Source organism: Dendrobates tinctorius, unplaced genomic scaffold (assembly GCF_039654945.1).
Source record: "Dendrobates tinctorius isolate UK_male_01 unplaced genomic scaffold, ASM3965494v1 ptg000125l, whole genome shotgun sequence".
Lineage (NCBI taxonomy): Eukaryota > Metazoa > Chordata > Amphibia > Anura > Dendrobatidae > Dendrobates > Dendrobates tinctorius.
In genome coordinates this window covers 480402-500128 of record NW_027361793.1, presented here as the reverse complement: position 1 = coordinate 500128, position 19727 = coordinate 480402, and the positions used below count along the sequence as shown (strand labels likewise).

The window sequence follows — 19727 nt, the reverse complement described above, 5'->3', positions numbered from 1 at the left end:
ACTCAGATTTGTACTGACCCTTTTCATCCATGCTGCCAGAAAAAAATGGACACGTCTGTTTTTTTTTGCGGCTCTTGTGTCCGTGTAAAATACACAAAGAACCGCACACATATGAATTGCCCTAAAGAATGCTATAGGTACTTGCAGTATCTATAAAAAAAAAACGTTTGCGTGAAATACGGACGTCTGAATGGGGTCTTAACCTGCAGTTATGGGGTTAATCTGTAGCTGAGAGCTCCGCTGCGGGGAGGAAATTAGCTTTGCTCCTCCTGGCAGCCTCGCGACTCAGTCATAGGGGTGTTCCTGCTCGGATTTAGTCCCAGCTCAGTGCATAATGATCAGCTGTAATCACACCCCAGCACTGACTGACAGCCAGGTCTAATGCCGAGCCGGGTGTCAGTCAGTGCTGTGCGTCGCGGTAACAGCCGCAGCTCTCTATACACTGAGCAGCAATTGAAGCCATGAAGGCACCATCCCTATGACAATGTCTACGTCTGCTGGGAGAAATAAAGTTCATTTCCTCTTGACAGCGGGGCTCTCAGTGCATTCGCTGGGCAGCCTAAGAACGCCATTACCTGCAGAAGGGTTTTTTTAATTTTCAGGTTCCCTTTAAGTTTGTTAACCTTTCAGAAGATTCATGGAAATTAACTCAAAGTGTAAGGACAAAATGAAAAATTAGTTTTTTCTTTCAAGTACACAGATAGCTTGTATGCTGTCGGAAACTACTGTTTGGGCACATCGCAGGGCTCTGAAGGGAAGAAGAGTTATGTGAATTTTGGAGCACAATTTTGTCTGGAATGGATTGTGGATGTCTTAATGTATTTGCAGAGCCCTATGGCTGTCAAAACAGCAGAAATCCCCCACAAGTGCCCCCATTTTGGAAACTACACCTCATAAGGCATTCATTTAGTGGTATCGTGAGCATATCAAAACACACTTGATTCACTGACTTTATAACCATGAGCCATAAAAATAATTAAAAAAAAAAACAAAAACAATTTTACCACTAAAATGTTACTCTATGCCATAGGAGATAATGGACTATTTAATTAGCTACGCAATTTATCTCCAGCTTACAAATATCCCATATGTCAGGGTTCCCCAACTCCAGTCCTCAAGGCCCACCAAGAGGTCATGTTTTCAGGATTTCCTTTGCATTGCACAGGTGAAGCAATTATCACCTGGGCAATACTAAGGAAATCCTGAAAACATGACCCGTTGGTGGGCCTTGAGGACTGGAGTTGGGGAACCCTGCCATATATGATCAGAAACTACAGTTTTGGCATATGGCAGGGATTGGAAGGGGAGGTGCAGTATTTATCTTTTGGAGTAAAATTTGGGCTGGAATGGTTTGAGGGTGCCATATCATATTTGTTGAGCCACTGTGGTGCTGAAACAGCAGAAACCCCACAAATGACCACATTTGGGATAAAAAATTCTGCAAGAAATTCATCTAGGGGTGCAGTGAGCGTTTTGTACCCAGGTGTTCTTCAAAACAGGCTATAACATGGGGCTGTGAAACAATTTTTTTTTATTTACTAAAATGTTCTTTTTTATTACGCGAGCATGATTCTGACACCAAAGGTGTTTGACTGAAATACCATTGGGCAGTGAAATAATTTTTAAATTTTTATTTACCCCAAAATATTGTTTTAGAACTGGATTTTTCACTTTCACTTGAGGAAATGGCATGAACTTGCTTAAACTGTACAGTCCATTTTTACCTAACACAGCAATACCCCATATGTGGTCATACAGTACCGTTTGGAAACACCACATGGGACAGGAATGTAGGCTCGCCATTTGATTATTGGGCTGCAGATTTTCCTGGAATAGGTGATCTTCAAATGACACCCGCAAACTAAGTGAGAACAGCAGCAACGTCCCTTCCAACGAGTGATCCCATATTGTTACACCCCACTGGGAATTCATCTACGAGTGAAATTATTATTTTAATGGCATAAAATGGTGTTGCACAGTGAAAATTGAAAATATACCAGCTTAGTACCCAATACACTGTGCCCAGCTTGGGCTTCTGGAGACATGCATTCAGTAAACTATGTAGGCTCTCCTCACTAAAATAATGTTGTAATGGTTCGCTCATATGAGCGTATAAATCGGAAAAGTGTAATCAGATTAAAAATCAGATAGTACTCAGCGCAATGCTACACTTTAGGGCAATGTAGATCTGTGATTGTTTTTTCATTCAAAATCTGCATGAGAAAATAATTACAGCATACTGCGAGTGTATCCAAAAATGGATGTGAAGCGTTTGAAACATCAGACTGCATTCGGATGTCATCCGAGTGCAGTGTGATTCCCACGCACGCCGGCAATGGAGGAGATGGAGAAATTACTTTCTCAGCCTACTCTTCAGCTGTGCAGTGATTCTCATGTGAGAGGATCGGTGCACAGAGCAACAACACTCGGCTCCCGCTCGCAGAGTGCAAGCTGAGGGTAACTCACCTTTCGTGTCTCCCTTTTTTCCTCATAGATTGTAAGCTTGCGAGCAGGGCCCTCATTCTTCTTGGTATCTGTTATGATCTATGTGGTTATTGTTATGCTGCAATGTCTATTGTCTGTACAAGTCCCCTCTGAAATGTAAAGTGCTGCGGAATATGTCGGCGCTATAGAAATAAAATTTATTATTATTATTATTAATAAGCATATCGCATCAGATCTCGCATGAAAGAACATACGCTCGTGAAACCCCATCCTAAATGTGGACCCCAACTGCAGTTTAGGCACTCTGTGAGCCTTTTAAAGAATTAAATCAATTGCACTTCAAAATGTTTTTTTTTTAGTGTTTTTTTATTCATGCCGTTCACTAATCGGTAGAAATTATAAGACCATTTTTATTTTTTTGGTTCAGTAGAATTACAGAAATACCAAAATAACATTTTTTGTGTTTTGAAACTTTTACACATTAAAAACAAGATTTTTGGTTACTCACCATAAAATCTGTTTCTTGGAGCCTTCATTGGGGATATAGGAAAGCATGGGTGTATGCTACTGCCACTACGAATCTGACACTATGCACAAAAACGATAGCACCTCCTCTGCAGTGTACACTGCACCGACCGGCACTAGGATATTCAGTTAGTGAGAAAGCAGTAGGAGAAGCAACATGTAAAAAAGAAAAAATATACAACTCAAACAGTAACAACATAATACAACTCAAACAGTAACATAAAACAATAATCAGAGCTGTTAAACTTGGGAGGGTCCGGTGTCCCCAATGAAGGCTCCAAGAAACAGATTTTACAGTGAGTAACCAAAAATCCTGTTTTCTATTGCTTCATTGGAGGACACCGCAAACCATGGGATGTCCCAAACCAGAAACTCCATTCAGGTTGGAGAACTAACCTCTGCCGCCTGCAAGATCCTTCTACCTAGGCTGGCGTCTGCCGAAGCGTAGGTATGGATCCTGTAAAATTCAGCGAACACATGGATGGAGGATCAGGTTGCAGCTTTGCTGAGTTGCAGGGCGGAAGCCCTATGGTGTACCGCCCAGGAGGCACTCCCTGCCTGGGTAAAGTGCACCTTAAACCACGGAGAAGGCGCTCTAGTCTGATCCGGTATGCCTCCAAAATAGCCGTCCGGATCCAGTGAGCAATCGTTGCCCTGGAGGGCGGAAAGCCTTGATGCACCATCAGGAATAACAAAGAAAGAATCAAACTTTCGAAAGGAGTGGTCGTCGCCAGATAGACGTGCATTGCCCTGACCAGGTCTAACCTGTTCAGAAAACACTACAGAGGATGAGTCGGATAGAAAAGAAGGTAGGATAATATCCTCATTTAGGTGAAAGGCGGACACTAACCTGGTAAGGAAAGAAGATATAGGTCGTAAAGCCACCTTATCCTGGTGGAGAACCAGAAAAGGGGAGGCGACTGGCAAGAGTCCCCAACTCCGAGATGTTTCTTGTGTCCATCTCCTCCATTGTCCACTGTCCAAGCGGTTGAAAATGAGAACTCCTAAGGGCCTCCAGGAATAAATTGAGGTTCCAGAAGTCCACGGACGTCCAGTACGGGGACACAGTATGCGCCACTCCCAGGAGAAAAAACTCTGACCTGAGAACGGAAGGAAAAATTTTTTTTTTTAAAAAAAAAGGAAAGCGATTGAGAATTCTGGTGGCAGATCAGCCCTTGGGACAGGAGATCCGTCCGGTCTGTCTGGAAACCTCCAGGGGCATCCGCGAGAAGATTGATGACTTCTGCGAACCAAGACCTCCTGTGCCAATCCGGTGCTAATAGAGTGGACAGGCTTTCCTGGGGCTGGTAAAAGGACGGAGCCATCATGAGACTGTAGTCAAGGTACAGGAAGAGCACTGAACCACTGATCAGCAGAAAGGGCAGTACTGCTACCACGATCTTTGTGAAGACCCTGGAAGCGGTTGTGAGCCCGAAAGGCCAAAGCGACAAACTGAAAAAGGCTTGCCCACCGCAAAACGCAGAAGTCTCTGATGCCCCGATAATATAATGACATATGGAGAATAGTAACTCTTGCAGTTTCAAAGGAACAATTACTGTACAAAGAGACTCCATCCTGAAATGATACTAACAGACTCCTTTTGGATCAGTAATCTTAGATCCAGGATGGGTCATGTGGAGGAAAATCTGTCAGGTGTCATTGAGGGATGCTCCATCCGTAAGATCGTGTTGGTGGACAGTCTGGAAACCGGAAGGCCCACGGTTGGAGAAGTGGTCCAGTGCGCAGTGAACTCAGGGAAGAAGGGATAAAGGATGCCGAGGAGCTTACCTTTTTGAAAGCAGCTAGTCAGGTTTTTCTGTTCCCTAGAATGCCCCTCATAGGGAACTTGAGGTTCTAAGGCCTTAGGAGCTGGTCTCGACCATCTAAATGAAACAGCCTGTTCTGCGGGTTCCGTAGCAGTATTCTTAATGTTATAGGTCTGGTTGACAGCCACAATGAGGTTCTGTACCATGTTTCGGATATTAGAGGCCCAGTCATAATTCGGGTCCGAGTAATCCTCGGACATGACATCTGAAACCGCCACGGCTGACTCCGGAGAAGGATCAGGAAGAAGGTGTCCACTGGAAGAGGCCAGTAGGAGAGCAGGAGGAAGATACAGAACGACGCTCCCGCCTAGATCTCTTAAGGCCCCTGTTGGAAGGCACTGCCGGTGAATCCTGTGCTCCACTGGTGACTGTGGAGGGAAAGACAGGCAATTTGTCAATAACGGACATCAGGGTCTGCGACACCTTGGTGAGGTCCGCCACAGAATATGACAGAGGAAATCTACACTGGGCTAAGAAGACCACTAACACTGGGAGCAGTAAGGGACTCCTGGGGAGCAGGCACTGGGGGGCTGCTGCAGTCCTGACAGAGGGGAGATGACTGACCTGAAGGGAGTTTGCATTTCCATAAAAAGCAAACTAAGTGCCTGACAAGAGCAGAAGAGGAGGCAGGAGGGCGAGACTGCACTCTTTTAGGATTAGGCATGATAGACAGCAGACCCACTAACTAATGCCAGAAGGTTAGGGGACAGAAAAATACATGCTGAGGAGAGCGTCAGTCTGCAGAGCAGAGCTACTCACAGTAAGATGCAGCTCCTGAAGTCTACTTTCAGGAGGTCCAGGAAACAAGCAAAGCGATAGCAGGAGATGTCAAGTTCCCTGCAGAGAGACACCACCTTCTGGGACCAGATGCCAGAAAATGGTGACCACAGGGAGGAAAAGGAGCGCCCACAGAGAGGAAAAGTGCACGCAGAATACATGCCACTGAGAGAAGGGGCTTGACCCCAAAAAGGTCAACTCAAGTCTGTTGGGGCGGAGCTAACTGCCGGAGCTAAGAAGAAGGGACAGCAATGGTTGGGAGAAGGCACCCGCCCCTAAGCTGCCGGGAGGAGGCGGAGTTAATCGCCAGAGACAGAAGAGGAGGCAGGTCAGTGATGGACAGGAGAAAGCCCGCCAAAGTTGCAGAGGAGGAGGTGGTGGAATCAACCGCCGTCAAGAGAAGATGGGGTGTACCAGTGAAGGGTGGGAGAAAAGCCCACCAAAGATGAAGGGAAGAGGAGGCGGAGCTAATCGCCGGGACTATGCTGCGCTGAAGCCAGGGCCTAGATTTAGAAACAGAGGCTGCCGAGACAGGTGATGATTGCTCTAAGGCCCAGAAATTACCTGTAAGATAACCATGTGCCCCCAATGTATCTGGAAATAAAAGTGAAACAGGCCCTATATAGATCAATATAGATCTATAAAGAGTTAAAGAATAAAAAGAGGGTTTTGGGGGGGATAGAAAGTCCTCCTCCATACTACTATTCTCCGTATTCACCCTAGTGTTCATTATTTCTTTATCTTCTTTTAACTTCTTCTTCAATATCTTCCATTTTACCATAGTTTTCTCCTCTATCACCTCTGGAAAACCTGATGGAGAGAAGAAAGGAGATGTACCTTTCCAGAAGATGCGTCCTTGCCTCCTAAAACCGACAGGCTCTGGGGGGCGAGTAGGTGATCCGATCATGGTCCTGGCCCCCATCTCCGACCCAAACACTCATGTGTTAGGGGTTGGGGTCCTTCCGGCTAGACATATGTGGATACAGGGTGGCAGTACACGCCATACTCAGTCTCTACGTGGGAGTACAGTGCGACTGTTCACATTGTATCTCTCCAGAGGTAAAGGCGAAGATCCATCTGGAAAAAAAAACGTTACTGGAAAACGAATAAGATCGATGTAGATATGGATCTAGTGAAATACCCGTGCCCACTTCCTACTGACACTAAGCTAAGCAGATTAACCTAGTGCTGGTTGGTTGGGTGTACACTGCGGAGGAGGAGCTAACTTTTTTTTGTGCATAGTGTCAGCTGCATACACCCATGGTTTCCTGTGTCCCCCAATGAAGCGATAAAGAAAACACTTATATTTTTTTATGCGGAAAGAGCTGTGCAAGCAGTTTTTTTTTTGTGGGATAAATTCAAGTCTAATAGTACCATTCTGGGGTAAGTAGCATTTTTTGATCACTTTCTATTCCAATTTTTGTTAGGCAAAATAAAAACATAAAAAAGCTATTTCTTGCAACATCTTTCACCATGTGGTAAAAGTGATAAGGCAGCTTTATTATTCGGGTCAGTACGACTACAGTAATACCAAGTTTATATAGTCATTAATAGAAGCCGAAAGAGCAGCACTCACCAATCCTTTTTAAAATGGAAAGTCCTTTATTTTTCAATTCATTGGTAGAGATGAGCGAATTTGTTCGGATTTTGACCCCGAATCTGATTTTGACACATTCGGGCCATATTCGAACACTATTCGTGCCGACTATGTCCTACGATCGGTTCCGAACATATTCGGTAATTTCTACTCCCATTGACTCTAATGACGTTCGGCTGTGTTCGACGAATATTATATTGCAAAAACAATATTTGATTAAGATCGTATTCGGAACCGAATCCAAACAAATTCGCTCATCTCTATTCGTTGGGACATCCATACGGAATGCAGGAGGGTGCCGGGTGTCAAAGAGCTTGTAGACTACGGCTGTTTAGCGCCTGTCTGGCGCTTCTACGGGTCCAGGTGTTAAGACAGCGGCAACACATGTAGGGATTGCTTAACAGTCAGGCAATCATTGCATGTGCTGCGGCTGTCCCAACAGCCACGAGTCATGCAGCCGCAGAAACTAACATTTTTAGAGCAAGCCAAAGATGCTCTGAGCGAAAGAGGCAAGTTACTAGTGTTCATTCCTCCACAACATTGCACAATGAGTGGGAAGTTAGTTATAATGCTGCATATTTGTCAAGCTAATTACACTAGAATTCTGGCATAATTTGTGCCAAAAAAAACCTCTTCATGACTTGCACATTATTTATGTGATTTAGATACTTTTTATGATTTGTCCAACTTGGGGATATGTGAAAAATGAGGATGAATGAACTCATGGAGATCAACATCCAACACTGCGGAGACACCATCACATGTTTCTCAACGCAGTGATTCTAGGGCAATGCCCCCACCCTGTGGATCGATACCATGTTTTGGCATAGGTGGTATCCTTCATTGGAGACTGCCCTTCCCGTGGTTGTTCCCTCCCGGGGAAAGGCCTGACAAGTCATTGCTTGCGTTGAGAAACATGTGATGGTGTCTCCGCTGCTTGTGTTTTGCATATATTTACATATTTCCCATAAGGGTGGGGGCATTGCCCTAGAATCACTGCGTTGAGAAACATGTGATGGTGTCTCCGCAGTGTTGGATGTTGATCTCCATGAGTTCATTCATCCTCATTTTTCACAGTCTTCTACTAGGCATTGCTCCTACTGGCCAGTTTTTTACTCCACACTGATGAGCGGCAATACCCCGAAACAGCTGTCTGTGGATGGATACCATGTTTTGGCATAGGTGGTTTCCTTCATTGGAGACTGCCCTTCCCGTGGTTGTTCCCTCCCGGGGAAAGACCTGGCTAGTCATTGCTTGCGTTGAGAAACATGTGATGGTGTCTCCGCGGCTTGTGTTTTGCAACTTGGGGATATGGACTCTCTGAAAAGGAGTGTGATTTATCAGATAGGGGCATGGCTATTTGTGCGACTCCATGCTCTAAAAATGCACCAAAATTATGGCACACATTTCTGAGACACAGTAATCCAACTATTAGGTTGTGTAAACTTGACAATATAAAATTAGACATGATATATCAAACAGCATTATCCACTTTGATAAAATTGCACTGCCTATTAGACCGTGTTGATATGTCCCAAAGTATCGACAATGCTTTGTCTTGCTCTCTCTTCATATATTGAATAAAATGCTGGATTTCACTCTGTACACTTCTGTGCCTCTGTATTATATTCGAGTCCTACTACATGGATCTGCTTGCACAGTCTGCATGTCCCCTCCAGGCATGTACAGCTGACTAGGTTAACATAAGGAAAGTGCTGTGACGGCAGCTTATCAAAGCAAACATGTATTTTATGAGCGGATGCCCTTGACAACTACCACTTTCTGACGATTAGCATTCAACATATTGAGACCGAAGAGACAGGATTTCTACTACAACACTTTGGAAATGATAAATTCAGTATATCACAAATCTCATCTTTTTTACATTAATACTAATAATGCTATATCAATTTAAGGAGGCACAAACATACACCGTATGCATTAGCATATGATATAAAAAGGGATATGATAAATATTTTCACAGGTGTAAACAAAGTTTTGACACGTAAAAGGAACATGTCATCTGATACATGCTTCACAATCAGCAGGAATCAGATACCGGCTACATGATTGCAGCCAGGTATATTTTCTATGAAACGCTCCAGCATCTTCAGAGAACAGATCCTTTACACTTCATCACGTTTCGCTGTCGCTTTTTCATGGAGTGGTAGAGAAATGTGTGTTGGAGTAGGTGGAGGAGGATGTGGTGTGCTCATGGTTATAACGTATATGGTACATTTTCCATATTCCTTATGGCCGCCTTAATTAATTCCTCTCTTGGATAGCCACATTTGTGGGAATCATACCTAGCAATGTACAATGGTCATTTATTTTGTATATTTTATATATTTATGCATATTTATACATATTTTTGATAGCTGTACTCTACACTATGCAATGATTATTTATGCATAATTATATCTATTTATTGCAGTGCACATTTTTGATTGCATCCAATTGGTGACATGCAATTCCTATAGTGTGTCATAAATTAACAATATTTTCCTTGTCACTGTGCAACATTTAATTATTGATGCACTTTGTTATTAATACTTATTGCACAATGCACTTTTTTGGCTTCATTAATTAGTACAATCATGAATTGTGAAATTCCTGGATTTTTTTTTTTTTTTATTGTGTTACCCTGGCTACCTTACTATTATTCTATTTATTAATTGCTGCACAGTGCAATTCATCCTTGTGATTGATTTAATTAATATGATTTTTTATTTATGATGCTATATTATGCTATCAAATATTGGCCTTTGACTTTTTACTTGTAAGATATATACGTACCCAGCGGACATCCATCCCCCTCCTCAATTTTATCTTTTCCCACCCTTGTCCCCCCATTTTCTACTTTGTATTTTTTGTGTTCTATGTTTTTTAATATTAATAAGAAATAAATTTTACAGTGCTATGCTCTGCCTCATTATTTGGATATAGTTTTATAGGTTTACATTCTGCTATATCTATAGGCTTTCATAATTTTGAAATTGTTGATCTTTCCTTCTTATGGAGGTTTGCAGCTGGAGAACATATTCGGACTAGTCTCAACCAGGGAGTATTGTGTACCTCTACAGTACAAGGGTAAGAGATGATGTGCTTAAGTAGGTTTCCAGCCCTTTACCAAGAAAGTAAGGCACTCAGCACTCAAATTGCAGTGAGTGAAGCAAATTCTTTTTAATAGCAATCCAAATGGTTAACATTTCGGTCCTAATATTGGCGAGTGCCTCTTTAGCCAAAAATTACAAAAGCTATCAGTTCTGACGAACATCAAACATTAGGGCCGAAATGTTAACTATTTGGATTGCTATTAAAAAGAATTTGTTTCATTCACGGCAATTTGAGTGCCGAATTCCTTACTTGCTTAAGGTACTGTCACACTTAGTGATGTACCAGCGATCCCGACCAGCGATATGACGCGGTCAGGATCGCTGGTGCATTGCTAAGTGGTCGCTAGTGAGCTGCCACACAGGCAGATCTCACCAGCGACATCGCTGGGGACGGGGGTCGCTACTTACCTGTCACACCAGGCGATCCTGCGTCCTCCCGCCCGCGTCCACGCGTCGCTCGTCGTCACAGCAGGAAGCGCCGCAGGAAGCTGACGACGAGAAACAGTCCTGAACGTTCTCGCGCGATCAGCGATAACCAGCGGGGGAGCCGGTCGTAGGTAAGTATCACACACAGAGATATCGCTAGCAATATCGCTATAACGTCACTAGTTATAGCGATATTGCTAGCGAAATCTCTTAGTGTGACTGGCCCTTTAGTCTCATCCTTGGCTATGGTCCCCTGCTGGATGTTTAAAGTATACATTCTCTGACTCACTAGAGTGTTTCCAAAAGATATACCGACTACAATCATACAGCTAAGATCAGACCCAGGCTGCCCACAGGTTTGATTCATGTTGACCAATGAGAGTTTCTCTTTAAAATTTACCTGTCATTTCAATTAACTTAGGCCTGTTTCACACTTCAGTTTTTTGTGTCAGTCAAAATCCGCCAAAATGGCAAAAAGCGGATCCGTTGCTAAACTGATGTGAACGGATGCCACCGGACCGTTTTTTTTGACGGATCCGCTGAATGAAGAATTTTAAAGGAACCGTAGGGGGGAGAGAGAGAGGGGGAGAGAGAGAGAGATGGTAATGCAAATCAATGGGGAAAAAACGGATCCGCCAAAAAAATGGCGGATCCGTTCTTTTTGCAAAACGGCGTGAAACAGGCCTTATCAGAAATAGCTGGTGTGTTTGTGTCCATGAGGAATAACTTTTTTTCTGGACATAACATTTTTTACCAGCTTTTCCTTCTGCAGTCTCGCTTTATTTTTTAGTTCTTTAAGCTAGCGGATAGAGACTAGCTTAGTATGAGGTCTCCCATACAAAGTACACAATGCAATATACTAAAGGAACAGAAAAGCGCAATAGGGTCTTATCCGAGTTAATATTAAAAGATTAAAAGAAATTCACTCACCTATTTGTAGGAGAGATCAAGCACATAGGACTCGTGGACAGCTGCTGCACGTCCAAAGGTCAAACCGAGTGACCGCTGATACAGCAATTCTTATGGAAATAATTTATGGACTTCCATGCGCTGCTTGACAAAATACAGAATCCCACTTATGGGATGATTGTCATCCCCTGAGAAAGAAGTAGTCGTTACTTAAAAACGCGTTGGGAATAAATGATTAATCTTTCACCGTAAGTGGGATTCTGTATTTTGTCAAGCAGCGCATGGAAATCCATAAATTATTTCCATAAGAATTGATGCAAAGTACACAGAAACAAATGGATTCCAGTTCTTCTTTCTAAGTGTAGCATATGTTCAAGAGCAGTGGCAGCTGCATTGAGAAAACCAGCAGTACTGAGCAGTGTAGCTGTGAATTCAGCTCTAGGATAAGGTGAATCACTCACTAGGGTCAAGAAACCTGCCTGTCTCTGCTTGTTTTCTCACTCCGATCCTCATGCCTCTTCTCCCTTCCCCAAAGGCATAAAAAGCTAATAGTACCCTGACAGCTCACTGTTCTGGCAGCCTGTCTTGCTTTCACAAAGATGGCTTTCAGTTGTTTTTCGTAGTGAAAAGTTTAAAGAACGCTGTGGAGACTGAAGCATTTTTCTCTGATGAGATATATATAGATAGAAAGTTTACTATATTAGACTAAGTTATTTATGCAAAGTTAGGGCGGTCAATCACAAATTAGTGAATCATGCATAAAAATCATAATTGGTGTTTTTATTTTTATCTGGTCATTAAGATATGAGAATCTTGAACAAGGATGTAAATGCATGATTTCACAATAAAACATGTGGAGGAGCTGTGACCTGCAAGTGCCAGCCACACTTCTGGCTTATCCCATAGTATTTGTGCAATTATTTTTAAAACCAGACAGAATTGCATAATTACCACATGCGACTTATAACACATTGGTCTGAGGCATATTATGTAACCTGAAAACAGCACACTCTGGGAAAACGCATTTAACCAGTCGATGATATTAAAACTGGGCCTACATGGCAACTTTGGCCGCAACGAGTCACGCAACTCAAGTTTGCCAGTTGTCGCTGCTAATTCTCAGTGCAATACAACTGAACGGGTCGCATTGCAATACAAAGCACATAGTAAAAAATCTGACCGTTGAACTTCTTGTAACTTTAATGTTGCGGTCACACTACCCTCAGCGATGTAGCAGCGACAGCTCACGAACTTTGGTCACACAACAAGTGTCGCCGTCTAACCGCAGCCTAATGGCTACACCCATAGGACATGCTATAGCTGTCCGATCAGCACACAAGAGCAGCATTCAGTGCTCTGCTGGTCATTGGAAAAATTCTACAAGTATGTGGTCAGACATATCTAAATGTGCCCTCCTACAATGCTTTTGGTCAGCGAGTTGCCGTTATCAGATTACTGCATAGTGCCCAGTAAAAAGACAGACCCTGGTTCACCAACACACACGTTTTTCACACCGGTCTTGATGAAGTGGTATGCTAGAGTCAGATATTCCTATCCTGATCCGTTAGGAAACAAGTGTCATGCGCCTCTGTGTGCGCCTCGGCAGAAATCTTGCCTCAGTCAGGAATTGGAGTAAGATTCGTGGCGTTAGGAATGCCACTACTCACCATGACTCAGACGAGTGAGGTTTGCCACACCCCATCCCACCCACTTTGTTGGAGCTAGTTGAAAATGACGTGAAATGGCAAAAGTTGCTACATTTTAGTGCAGCCTTGTGTTGTACAAACATTTTGCACTTTTCAAAGTATTTTATGCCAGCATTCTGGAGTAAAGGCTATGTTGAATCAGACCCTAGATTTCCGAAAAATTAAATTGCACACAATGAGCCAGCACAAGCTGGGCAGTGCTATGTAATTACAAGTTCTCCCAACTTTAACTGTACAAAGTGAACAGTAGGATGGGTTCCGAAGGTAGACACCATATCAGTCTACTGGAGATAGTTGGGGAGTGGGCAGCAGCAAAGTATTATGTTTAGTAAAGTAGTGAGCCGAACTTTGTGCAGCAGATTATCCATGAATCCTGAGGCACCAGAGGAGAATCCTTAAAAAGTTAGATCTTTATTCCATAATAAAAAAAAATACAATAATAGGAAGTCAAAGTTCCGGCCATAGCTGGCCTTTTTCAAGGCCTCAAAATACAACTATGCCTTGTGATTCTTTGATATGCTAATGTTTTGGGGCCTAGTAGGAGGCCCTATGGAGCAGCACAGAATTTATCAAGGGTGCACAGGACTTAGACACTGGATTAAGGAAGCTGGTCCAGCCGTAATCTCATATGCAGCTCATAATATATAAAGGGGTCTTTTCTGGTAACAGCTGCACTCCACATCATCAACCAAATTAACGAAAATAGCGCAAACATGCTGTGTTATAAGTCAGGTAAAGTGCCAGACCTCATGACAGATGCCAACTGATTTCCGACTTGTTAAGGACTTGCACATGTGAACAGAGGTTTAAAGGGGCAGTAAGGGTGTGTGCACACGTTGCAGATTATCTCTCGCTCATGTGTTTTACCCTGCGGTTTCTGCCAACACATGCGGAAAATAGAGTTTTTTTTGTATGTTTGTTGTCCTGGAACGAAAACTGCAGCTGCAGTTCCGCAAAAAAAAAAAAAAAGTGACATGCTGCGGAAAATAAACCGCAGCAAATCTGCGTGGTATTTTCCGCAGCATGTTCACAGGAGATTTGGCTTTCCATAGGTTTACACGGTACTGTACAAGGCATGGAAACTGCAGCGGATCCGCAGGGCCAATTCCGCTGTGGATCCGCAGCAAAAACCGCAACGTGTGCACACACCCTCAGTGTTCATAGCATGCTAATGCTTTAAAATAACAACATAAGTGATACTTACTGGTTTCCCTGCAGCTCCAGTACTAGCATTATGCTGGCTCCCTGCAATTTCTTATTGAAATGGCTGCAGCAATGATGTCCTGTGTAGAACACAGGATCGCTGCAGGAAGTCATTGAGCTCAGTGGTCTCACGGCGCACTCCGATGATGACTGAATGCAGTGGTAACACGTTGTAAACAGGAAATCAGAGCTGCAGACCTGTAAACAGAGACTATAAATTGAAGAAGAAAGCAACACTTCAAATAATTGCAAATGAAATGTTGCACTGAAGTTCACAGGATACGATACGTATTACTGCTTTAGCTGTAACTCAGCCTCGTAAAAGACTAAGATACAGCGAGCGGTGCATCCGGTGAACTTCAGTACAGTTCATGTGCAATAATCTGCAGTGCTGATCTTTTCTTTACTTTATGGACTATGTTGCCGATGGTTTAAGACATTTTTCCACCCGAAAGCGAGCACCAGATTCTGTCTTCAAGATGTTTGGTGCTATTCCACCATTTAGTTTTTACTGTAAATGACAAACTAAAGTATACAGAAAGTAATGCTTATTTTGTTCTTTAAAAAATTACCAGCATTAACCCAAATTTATAATAAAAACCAACAATCCTCCCTTAAAGGTTTGCCTGGTTGAGACCTAGTTATTGCCTGACCATTGGCTATATATATATTTTGGCACTTCTATCCCCGTTAAAATTCATTATCAGTGCATATGCCAGACCGCCACTGCATTCATTTATGGGACTGCAGAGCACTGCATCTGGATACTCTGCCAGACACACAGGGAATGAGTGGAGTGGCAGTCCAGCATGTGCACTGCTGCTTTACTCTAAGGGTACTTTCACATTGCGTTCAGACCCCCGTTCATTCACCCCGTCGGGGCTTACATTCCGAACCTCCTGCAAAATGGGATTCGGACGCATGCGCTAACATGGTCATAAACTATAAGGATGGCGGAAGAACGGAAGTGCATCATTTTCGGTGTATGCGCCTACTGGAGGCAGGCACTCAGACACAGCTTGCTATGCCGTTACTGGAATAAAACTGGTGATTGGTGGTGGTCATCCTAGCAGTTGGTACCCCATCGATCTAAAAAATATCATCTATCCTGTGGATAAGTAACAACTAGTCCCATCCAGATAATCCCTTTAAATCAGGTCATCTGCACTCTCCCAGCAGTGTTTCTGCATACAGTGCAAACAAAGGTGAAAGTTGAGTTTCCACTATCAGATGCATGAAACTGAGGGGGATTAAAAATGAGTGCCTGCAGTAAGAAATGAGCTGGGTGACAAGATTAAAAAAAAAAAAAAAAATTACAATAAAGGTAATGAAATAAATTAACACGCATGAGCTGATTATTTCATCAAAGCAGAATCTGTTTGGCAGATGGTGTTGGGAGAGGGACGATTTGCTTTATTTAGAATACCTAATATGCATATATTAATTATATGGTTACTATCATGCACACAACTTCTGTACGGGTATTAATGGGGAAGCAGCACGCCACATGGGTACTAAAGCAAAGAATCTTCACAATGCTTAGCAGGCACTTTGCGGCACTGTAGCATAGGCAACACGCAGTAATACTTGTGTAGTACAACTATGGTTTGCAATAAGCCGTGCTGACACTAGAATGGGCATCACTTTGTTGGCACAATTTCATAGCAATTTACTGTTATATGAAGGGAATGTGGAATGTCCACATGTATACTGCATGCCTTACCAGAATGAGCATGTTATACAGGCCACATAACTGAATAGTGACTGTAGAGCTAATGTTATTTCTTTAATTTATCCTCTACAGTGCAGAGATAGTCACATGTAAAGTTTAGATATTAAGTTATTATAAACCCAACAGGGCGTTACCAGAGATCCTTCTCTAGGGGCGTGTACTTTTCCCCCAGCATTGTGTTGACCAATGTCAAAGCAGGAGATTTCATGCAGGGTCAAAAAAAAAACAAACAAAAAAAAAACAAAAAAAAAAAAACAAGCAGCTTCCAAAAGGTCAGAAGAACATGCTTTCTACTGTGAGATGTAATGACAGACAGATCTGATCTCTTCACGTAGTGCGTATAGTACAGCAGAGCCGAGTGTTATTGTAAACACCTCTTGTATCTATCATTTTATGGCAGTCAGTGAGGGGGAAAAGCGTTAAATTCTGCAAGAATTTCTGGTAACGCCCAGTTGGCATTAAATAAATATAAATTATAATCTAAATTTTATAAGCCAATATATCCACAATGGAAAAAGAAAACAAAAAAATGTTTTATTCAGCTCTGCATCCCTTATTCCATGATGTGGTCAAGTTTAACAAGTTAAAACTAGTGAAAGGTGCTCCTTAAATGCAACATTCCTATGATCGTACAGAGGGTATGCTAATTGGATGGTAGCAAGTTATGACATACATTACATGGCTGACCATTCATTTTTATGACAGTCAAGTAATAAAGCTTAATGAAGCCAGACCTGTGCCGATCGGCATTACTGCCTTTTATTCATAAAGGCACTGTACTCATTAGACATTCACTTTATTGCATACATTTGAAACTCTCACAAAATATTAAACAGAAAACAGCCCTTTTCATCACATGAATAGCAAATAAGTCTAAATGTTGCAAATGTTCATTAGGTAGAACTTATCCAACTTTGAATACCATGTAGATTGCCTTTATGCAAACCACAAATGCTAACACTCTTAGAGCACCACTCCAGCGTTTGTTTTTATTGCAATGCTGTTGCTTTAAATGCCATTCCCCTGTCACTGTCTTCTTCCTGCTCCAGCGAAAAACGACCTGCCAGGTAGCTCCAGTGTTTCATGGAGCTGCCTGGAGGTGACTGTCAATACATCTCTATGAGAGGTTCGTTCTGGCTCTCATAGACTTGCAATGAGAGCTTGTGACGTAGCTTCTGACTTCTGGACAGTCAAAAGCTGTGCTCACAAGTTGGCGTCGCGGGATCAGCGTGGTACAGAAAACGTACATTTAAAGCGACACTCCAGCAATGCAAAAGACCGCTGGTGCATTAAAAACAGGGTTTAGGGTCCCTGCATGTTCTAGGGCAGCGATGGCGAACCTATGGCACGCGTGCCAGAGAGGGCACGCAGAGCCCTCTCAGCTGGCACGCAGCCTCGCCTCACTGCTCCGGAGCTGCAGCTTCCTGCTTCTCACACATTGAGCGACACAGCCGCGGAGCTGAATGATGTCATCCAGCTGCGGCCGCGCCTCTCAATGTGTGAGAGGAAATGAGAGCCGAGGAAGCTGCCGGCGCGCGGAGAGGCACGTGTGGCCGCTGGTGTGTGTAGCCACTGTGGTGTGTGTGGTGGCAGTGAGTGTGGCCGCTGTGGTGTGTGTGTGTGGTGTGCGGCAGTGAGTGTGGCCGCTGTGGTGTGTGTGTGTGTGGTGTGTGGCAGTGAGTGTGGCCGCTGTGGTGTGTGTGTGGCAGTCAGTGTGGCCGCTGTGGTGTGTGTGTGTGGCAGTCAGTGTGGCCACTGTGGTGTGTGTGTGGCAGTGAGTGTGGCCGCTGTGGTGTGTGTGTGGCAGTGAGTGTGGCCGCTGTGGTGTGTGTGTGTGGTGTGTGGCAGTGAGTGTGGCCGCTGTGGTGTGTGTGTGGCAGTCAGTGTGGCCGTTGTGGTGTGTGTGGCAGTGAGTGTGGCCGCTGTGGTGTGTGTGTGGCAGTGAGTGTAGCCGCTGTGGTGTGTGTGTGTGGTGTGTGGTAGTGAGTGTGGCCGCTGTGGTGTGTGTGTGTGGTGTGTGGCAGTGAGAGTGGCCGCTGTGGTGTGTGTGTGGTGTGTGGCAGTGAGTGTGGCCGCTGTGGTGTGTGGCAGTGAGTGTGGCCGCTGTGGGGTGTGTATGTGTGGTGTGTGGCAGTGAGAGTGGCCGCTGTGGTGTGTGTGGCCACTGTGGTGTGTGTGTGTGGCAGTGAGTGTGGCCGCGTGTGTGTGTGGCAGCTGTGGTGTGTGTGTGTGGTGTGTGGCAGTGAGAGTGGCCGCTGTGATGTGTGTGTGTGGTGTGTGGCAGTGAGTGTGGCCGCTGTGGTGTGTGTGTGGCAGTCAGTGTGGCCACTGTGGTGTGTGTGTGGCAGTGAGTGTGGCCGCTGTGGTGTGTGTGTGGCAGTGAGTGTGGCCGCTGTGGTGTGTGTGTGGTGTGTGGCAGTGAGTGTGGCCGCTGTGGTGTGTGGCAGTGAGTGTGGCCGCTGTGGGGTGTGTATGTGTGGTGTGTGGCAGTGAGAGTGGCCGCTGTGGTGTGTGTGGCCACTGTGGTGTGTGTGTGTGGCAGTGAGTGTGGCCGCGTGTGTGTGTGGCAGCTGTGGTGTGTGTGTGTGGTGTGTGGCAGTGAGAGTGGCCGCTGTGATGTGTGTGTGTGGTGTGTGGCAGTGAGTGTGGCCGCTGTGGTGTGTGTGTGGCCACAGTGGTGTGTGTGTGTGGCAGTGAGTGTGGCCGCTGGTGTGTGTGTGTGGTGTGTGGCAGTGAGAGTGGCCGCTGTGATGTGTGTGTGTGTGGTGTGTGGCAGTGAGTGTGGCCGCTGTGGTGTGTGTGTGTGGCAGTGAGTGTGGCCGCTGTGGTGTGTGTTTGTCAATGATGTAGAGAAGGCCAATGATGGGAGTGATGGGGAGAGGGCCAGTGATGGGGAGAGGGCCAGTGATTTCTACATGAAGGGGAACATGATGGGGCATTTCTACATGATGGAGATTATGATGGGGCATATTCCTGCATGAAGGGGATCATATGATGGGGCATTTCTACATGAAGGGGCATTTCTACATGAAGGGGGCTCATGATGGGGCATATTTCTGCATGAAGGGGATCATGATGGGGCATTTGGCACATGTTGGCACATCATCATAATTGGGTTTTAGGTTGCAGTTTGGGCACTCGGTCTCAGAAAGGTTCGCCATCACTGACCTAGATCCTTATGTTGCCATATTTTCCACAAAATGGACCAGATTCATTATGAACTGGTTTTAATGAGGGGTTGTGCTCAAGTCAGACGCTTCTGATTCATGAGGGGATAACATGCTTGTTCATGAATTTGGAGCGTCTGACGAGTGGCGTGCATCTCTGTGCGCTACGCCAGAAATCTCACTCTAGTCATGGACAGAACGCCACAGCTAGTTATGAATTAGCTGTGGTGGCAGGCCCCCATTTTCCCGTAATACTACCCATTTTGGCAGAGCTGGGAGAAACGAAAGTGAAAATGCC

At 44.3% G+C, this 19727-nt stretch overlaps 1 protein-coding gene across 30 annotated transcripts in view; it reads right to left on the bottom strand.

Annotated features, from left to right (window-relative positions):
• Nucleotides 1–19727, bottom strand: part of ABI2 (abl interactor 2) — a 152383-nt gene that overhangs the window by 19447 nt on the left and 113209 nt on the right. The gene's annotated exons all lie outside the window — the stretch shown is intronic.